Source organism: Panicum hallii, chromosome 7, assembly GCF_002211085.1.
Source record: "Panicum hallii strain FIL2 chromosome 7, PHallii_v3.1, whole genome shotgun sequence".
In the NCBI taxonomy this organism is placed as follows: domain Eukaryota; kingdom Viridiplantae; phylum Streptophyta; class Magnoliopsida; order Poales; family Poaceae; genus Panicum; species Panicum hallii.
The window spans coordinates 26,066,082-26,073,442 of record NC_038048.1 but is presented as its reverse complement, the minus strand read 5'-3'; the positions used below and the strand labels follow the sequence as shown (position 1 = coordinate 26,073,442).

General features: G+C 42.4%; 1 long non-coding RNA gene across 1 annotated transcript; it reads left to right on the top strand.

Annotated features, from left to right (window-relative positions):
* Positions 1-2,801: 2,801 nt before the first annotated feature.
* LOC112901435 lies at positions 2,802-4,525 on the top strand. Its single transcript, XR_003230281.1, has 3 exons — positions 2,802-3,413; positions 3,510-3,698; positions 4,494-4,525. It is a non-coding gene; the product is annotated as an uncharacterized LOC112901435 (long non-coding RNA).
* Positions 4,526-7,361: the final 2,836 nt, after the last annotated feature.

Genomic DNA, 7,361 nt, shown 5'->3' with positions numbered 1-7,361 from the left:
ACAACATATTCACGGAGGTACCGCAAAATATGGAGGTATGAACAGCGATCGCCATACCTTGCGCCTAACCATCTACTCCCAATATAACCAACCTAAGTTGATATATTGGCAGCATCTCAAGTAAGCCACTGCTTGAGAAATAGCGTTCGGTTCGTATCACCGACGGGAAGGCTAACTCCCTAGTTAGCTGATGATCCTTACCTCCTTACCTTATCATCGAAGGTGTCATTACGGAACATAAAGTTGGGTTGTGCATAAATTTAAGTTTCGATGGAAAAGTAATGCTGGGAGTTAGAGTTCTATATATATATTATAGCCACCTCTAATTTCCCCTTAATAAACATCACCCTAGGGCTTTACGTACTAAGCACAATCCTTAATGAGTCCAACGTATTTTTGCCAAATACTTTGTTGGCCAAATTTTATTCTAAAAATATTTTTAAGGCTAATCATATCTCCAGGGTACACTTGTTAGCTCTGATACCAGCTGTGGCAGAACCAACCTGAATTATACTAGCTCAAGTACGCAAGTCCACTCTCAAGGGCTCCAACGTACTTCAAATGGTGTAATCCCATGGCCTGTCGGGTAACGTCCTAATAAACCACCGAATGCAGGATCAAACAAGGTACCTCGCACGAAGGTGAGTCCAGAGATACAATCACCATCATATTTTATATTACAGGCATTTATATTACAAGCATTTCCAAAGTAACGTCAGTTCCAAACTGATAGGATTTATTACAAACCAGTTCAAGGTTTCAAGTTTACGGCAGTGAAAGTAAAACACGACAACTATACACGTCGCCAGCACGGACATCATGCTAAGCCCTAGCATGACATCACTCGGTAGGATCAGTGTTGGCCGGGGTCGGGTCCCATTCCACGGGCCAACCATCAGGAAGAACATAGGGCCATGGCACAGGCAGAGTAGAGTCCTCCGGGGGATTACCTGGAACAAAAGTTACATTGCAAGACTGAGTATTCTAATACTCAGCAAGGCTTACCCGTTTCATGGTATACTTAGCCATATAACTAGACTTATGAAGGCTTTAATGGTTCTGGGTAGAGTTTTCAGCTGAAAAGCAACAAAGAGTAGATCCTTAATTTCAAATTTTAGCTTTCAAGTTCTAGTTGATTATCCATTCTAGGTAAGCACCTATAATTACTCAAGCATGGTAGAATCTTTAGCCAAACATCATCTTTGATAACTATAAAGTTGCTCTTGTTACTCTATGTGGCAAAGGGATCAAGCAGTCTCAATCTCCACGAGAAACGAATGATTTCTGAATCGAATTTCAACCTTGCAAGGGTAAACCTAACTCACACACTTGGAACACCCAATGAGCGTTCCGAAGCAACCGTTTGCCTTTCATTCCGACTCGTGGATCAGATCCACCACAAGCGACTGCAGGACCATACGCACAATCAAAGTGCAGGACGTATGTCTGTAGCACGACTACATAACCATACTCCTGGTTGCCCTGCAACACGTATTCCCACACATCGAAGCGAGTAATCGGAAAAACCAAATACGAGTGGTGGGAGGTATGTCCACTCCTCGGGCCGATTGGTTACTAGGCTTACCGCTTACCATATTTCACGGCATGTGGCTAGTACTTTCAAACGCTTAACCACCGCTACCACACACTGCGACCTTAACCAAATTCATCAACACAGACGGGGTATCATCTCGACCATGATACTTCACATAAATCTCGTCCACCATCCTTATAGTGATTACAGGAATGTAAACACTACAATTCCTATAAGCTCGCAAGTGACAGGCAATCACTCGACTTCTACCGGTCCTATTAGCATAGCAGCTACTCGGACCCAAGTTCTAGTATTCAGTACATCGGTTCCTAGGAATATGCAACTAGGGTTTCTAGACAACTCTTAAGAACTTAATGCACAAGTTGTCACACCCTAAAATATTTAATTTTAGGATGTGACTATCTTTTGCAATATGTTCATCTATCAATAGGATTTTTCCGAGAATTTTAACGATTTTTCTGGCAATTATTCTATTTATTCAAGAGCTAGATCCATTTTTTTTTACTTGGAAAGCTCTAAAATTCTTTTTCATGAAGTCCAAATATTTTATTGCGAATCCTTGTGACCCAAATTAACTCCCGAGTTTTCCTCGGAAATTTTTGGGATTCTTCCGGATATATTTTTCGTGGTTTGAAATATTTATCTGGACTTTTCTAGATTTATTTTAAACTTAAAAATATATTCTGGGAAAATATTTCTATTTTGATTCTCATCGTAGTCGGACCGAGCCGTATCTTTGTTGCATATCCTTTTAACTTTATGATCTCCAAATCTTTAAGAAGTTCCATCGAGCTCCCGATCCTCTAACAGATCTCCCCGATCAGGTCATGCTCGAAAAAGACGCCTCGTGGCTCGTCTTCAGTGTTTTTCCGATGATGTTCGATCACCATCAGCTCCAACGACTCGGCCTGAACCTTTCCTTCTCTTTTCCGCGTTCACGAATAACCCGTTCGCGTTCAACTGGCTCTGTCAGCTCGTTTTCGTATTCAGCCCTCACCCGAACCTGTTTCGGCGCATAACCGAACTCGCTTGGTCAATCTCGTTTTCTTTCTCCGTTACCTCTTCTATCCTCTCTTTGCTCGTTAAATTGTGGGACCCGCTGGTCGGTCCAATCCCGTCTCCCGTAAGCAATCTGGACTCAAGAACGAGTCCCAGCCTGATGCGCTGCCGCATCCTTACCCTCGTTCGAGTTGGAGTCCAGCATGATATCTGCACGCTTATTTAAACATGTCTTGCACCACCTGTTTCTCCAGTAGCCGGCCCTAATTTTTTCTCCCCTGCGTCGGCTCCTGCGTGCCCTATAAATTCTCGCGTAACCCTACCCTCTGCATCGCGTTTCATCTGCCCACGTAGCCGGCCCTAGCTTTTCCTCGCGCCCCTGCTCTCCCTCCTCCTGCGCATCCACGAAACAGGTGCTGCCGCCGGCCACCAGGAGCGTCGTCGCCCTTCTGTGCATCTCCTGCCGCAACACTGCCAACCCCTGCCGGCCTCCTCATCGCCTTGCCCAGGCCGCTCCTGCCCCTGCGCGCTGCCAGCAGCAGCTGCTGCAGCCGTTCCCTTTTCCCCCGTCCTCCTGCACGGCCCCTACATCGCCATCACCGTCACCCCTGGCCCCTGCTGCTCGCGCCCCTGCTGCTGCTGCCAGCGCCGCCGTCGCCTAGCCCCCGGCGTCGCCCTGTACCCGTGCTGCGCTGCGCGCCCTGCACTCCCCCCCCCTGCACCACGCTGCCCTACAGCCCCGCTGTCATCCCCTGCAAGCTGCACGCACAGAATCGCCCAAAAATAGATGAACAGAACAGACCTGACATTGCTCTTTTCTCTCGCGAAATTCGATCGCCTCGGTGCATCTCCGCTGCGGGTAAGACATGGAATCGAACCCCCTCCCTCTCCTCTTTCTTTTCCCCCACTTCCCGTGCTCTCCCATGGTCTAAATCGCTCCAATTTTGGCCCGCAGGAAGCTCCCGTGCAGCAGCCATGGAGGAAACTCGAAATTTTGCAATCCAGTCCCTGGAGAAAGGTGTAATCTTCCTGTTCTTTCCTGTGTCTTGCAGATTTCGCGGAAAACCCCTTGGATCTTTTCCATCTTCTCAATCCAGCCCCACCATGGAATTTTTCAGATCTAACCCTAATATTTTCAATATTTGTGAGCCCTATTTTTCTGTGTCTTGTTTTTATTTTCAGCTAACCCTTGAAGTCTATAGTTAATTGCGTATAAGTCCCTGCAGCGCTGTTTCATGCGTAGATTCCGCGTTTTAGATCCGTTTTGATCCGTTCTTTTTGCGTTAGTCTTCTAAAACCCTAAGCTACCGTTTAGTAGCGTTGTTGTGCCGTATTTCCTGTTTTTAAAATTAGATATCAATTTAATTTGAATAATACCCTCTCATCTAGTTTTCCGAAATAAAATCCAATTAAGTCTTTTCTCCGGTTTTCATAAGTAATGTTAACTCAATTAATATCAACTTAAATGTGTTTGTAATTTAATTTGTATAGTTCAACTCGAATCATAAAGTTATGCGTTTAGATGTTCTCACAAGTTTTCTTTTCTAATTAATTATTTAATTAGTGTAATTTATACATAGAGAATTGTATATAAAATTTGACTAAGTTCTACTTCGTCTTTATAAATGCAAATATAATATGAGTTAATTATAATTAGGGATATTCTCTTTTGAATATCTTTTTCATTAGTTTTCTAAATTAAAATAAATGAAAGCCTATAGTTCTTTTATTTCTTTTATAATATAAATCTCCCGATAGCTGTATCTTTTCAACCCTAGCTCCGTTTTCCGTGTTTCTTTCTTTCTCGTGACCGTAGCAGTGAGCCTTATCCTTTAGTTCGCTCTTTTAAAGCTTTCCTTTTGTTTGTTGTATCTGTTCTTAGTTGTTCTTGTTTGTTTGCTTGCTTGTATGCTTCGGTCGGATGCTTGTGGGACGTTAGAAGAAGCGCGATCCAAGAGCTTTAAAGATCTAGAGTTTGAAGAACAAGAATTGAAGACTCTGAGCAGCTATTCTCTAAAAGAAAGGCAAGTGTTTCCTTGATCATGCTTTTGTCCTAATAATCACAATAAATATAACTTTTTCTTTATGCATGCATGTGTCCTAATTTTGATGGATCCTAATTAAGGATATGCCTAGTCTTTATGATCATTCCTTGTCAACCTGGGTTTTATCTTTATTGTTGGGTAGCTATTGCTTAGTTGCTTCAACTGGTTCCGGTTTGGGAATAATATAACCATGATGACAACAATGATGATGTTATACCTTGTTTTATCCATGTTCATGCTGTTGGTGATGTTAATCACAAGACTATATGTTTTAATTGGAACATGGAGAACCACCCAGGAAAACAGTGCAACCACAATACTATATGGCTCTGGTCTTGGCTAATTAATTAGAGACTCTAGTTTATGATAATCTTACCGAAAGGGCAAGAGGGGTTGCATCGACGGGGTATAGCTCGGTCCTTTTGAGGCACATAGCTATGTGGACCTTGGCTAAGGTATTTCCTCACTAGGGAGAGTTATGACCGCTTTGACTTGAAACCTTAGCGGATTATCATAAGTTAGGGAATCTTTGTAAAGGCCTCGTAGTGAATCCCTTGCCACTCACCTCGGAAGTGTTTAAGAGGCTAGCTACCTCGGGCAAATCGGGAGACACGAATTGTGGGTAAAGTGTACAACCTCTGCAGAGTGAAAACTGATATATCAGCCGTGCTCACGGTTAAGAGCGGCTTGGACCCTCACATGATTAATAAACTTGAAGATGAATTAAATCATGGACCATGGTTATGGTTATGGTTATTGTGGACCATGTTTATGGTTGTGGTTATGCTTATGCTGTATCTCTTCTCTCTCTTTTAATGTGGGTTTTTGGTATGAACTTATACCTTAGTAATTAGGTGCTAATAAAACTTGACCAACTAAAATTGCTTATCGCAGTAAGCCAGTCAGCCTTTCCTTGATTTTGGCCTTCATGTCATATATTTCCCAACACTTGCTGAGTACCAACCATAAGTGTACTCACGCTTGTTATAATTGCTGCTCAGAGGAGAAAGTGATGTGAAGTCTTTTGAAGATGATGCTGAGTTCTAGGCCTGCGCAACCCCCGGTCGATTGCCTGTGAAGTTTGGAGTCTTCGTTTCCAGGATAAGCTGTATAACTCTGATAATCTTTATAGTCTTTTAATTCTCTTTTCATGATACTGTTGCTGATTATTCACTGATGAAGTCACTATATGTATGGAACTTGATCCTGGCATACATATAGTTATGCATTCGGTTTTGTCTTTAAAAACCGGATGTGACAGAGGTGGTATCAGAGCTGTGTCGACCGTAGGACGCCAGCCTAGATAGCAATGGTCGTTTTCTAAGATCTATTCTGACATAAAAGTCATATTTTACCATATCCTTGACACTCTTGTTGTTTATTCCTCATCCTTCTTCATTTATCTCATCCTTGATGCTGCTTTTATCTACCTCTGTATTCTTTTCTTTTATTCCCTCATTTCCATTGCTTTTATATCCCGCAATTTCCTTGTCTACCTGTACCCTCAATGGCATGGGGTACGTTGTACCCGTTGTTCCAATTTACCTTCTCCTTAATTTTCAAGTTGGTCCACTTTGGAAATCCCCTTATATTCTATTCCAAGTGGATTTATTTTATCCTTTTCTCTTGTTACAAACGCTAGATTGTCTGACCTTGTACCCCGAAGAATGGAAGTGACCGTCTACTACAAGAAGTCAAGCTAGAGCAACTGAAGACTACATTGGACTCACAGACGTTATACCCAAGAAGTCAATGTTCTGCCAGACAAGCTGAGAGAGATGCCTACATCAAGAATGCTGAAGCTATAGGATATGACCCATGCTTAAGAGGTTTCCCTTTTCAGTTGTAAAACGCTAGTTCCGGTTGTGTGATAGTTTGTTTTGGTGTGCTTGTAATGCTTGTTGTTTGCTCTTGACGGCTTAGACTCCTTGTTTTTTTTTCATTGATGTGTTGTGGGACTTGTGCCTGCAATGACATCATTTCTCCTTTAGTTTTCTCAACCACGATATCCCCACGTTCCAAAGCATAAGCCAGCAGAAAAGACCCAAACCCAAATTCCATCTTTTTGTCTCGATACCCATATTATCATATCGCTCTACTCCTTGTCAGAAGCTCTTTGCCTTATCTCTCCTTTCTATCTCTAGACTTTACGAATCTCTCGTCAATGACGTCTTCTTGCTCCCTAGCGAAAGTTAGCACAGAAGACCTAAATTCATTTTTCTCTCTTTCTTGTTACCCATCTTGTTACCTTGTCGCCTCCTTTCAATCGCAAGATTTTGTAAATCTCTCATCAATCCCATCGACTTGGAAGCATGTGAAGAAGATCCAATCATCTTCCCTCCCTTCTTGTTACCCATCTTGCCATCTTGCCTTACTCTTTATAAAAAAAAAACTCGATGTTCTATCTCCCCCTTCCGATCACCAGCCCTTGTGAAACTCTCATCAATGCCTTCTGCTCAATCCAGCTGAAAGCGAGTGAAGATCCAAATCCAAATTCTCTCCTTTGTCGATACCCGCCTTGAAATCTTGTTGTCTTCTTGATGAAATCTTTTTGCCCTAGCTCTCGTCTTTGCCACCAGCCCTTGCGAATCTCGGGACGAGATTCTGTTTAAGGGGGGTAGTTCTGTCACACCCTAAAATATTTAATTTTAGGATGTGACTATCTTTTGCAATATGTTCATCTATCAATAGGATTTTTCCGAGAATTTTAACGATTTTTCTGGCAATTATTCTATTTATTCAAGAGCTAGATCCATTTTTTT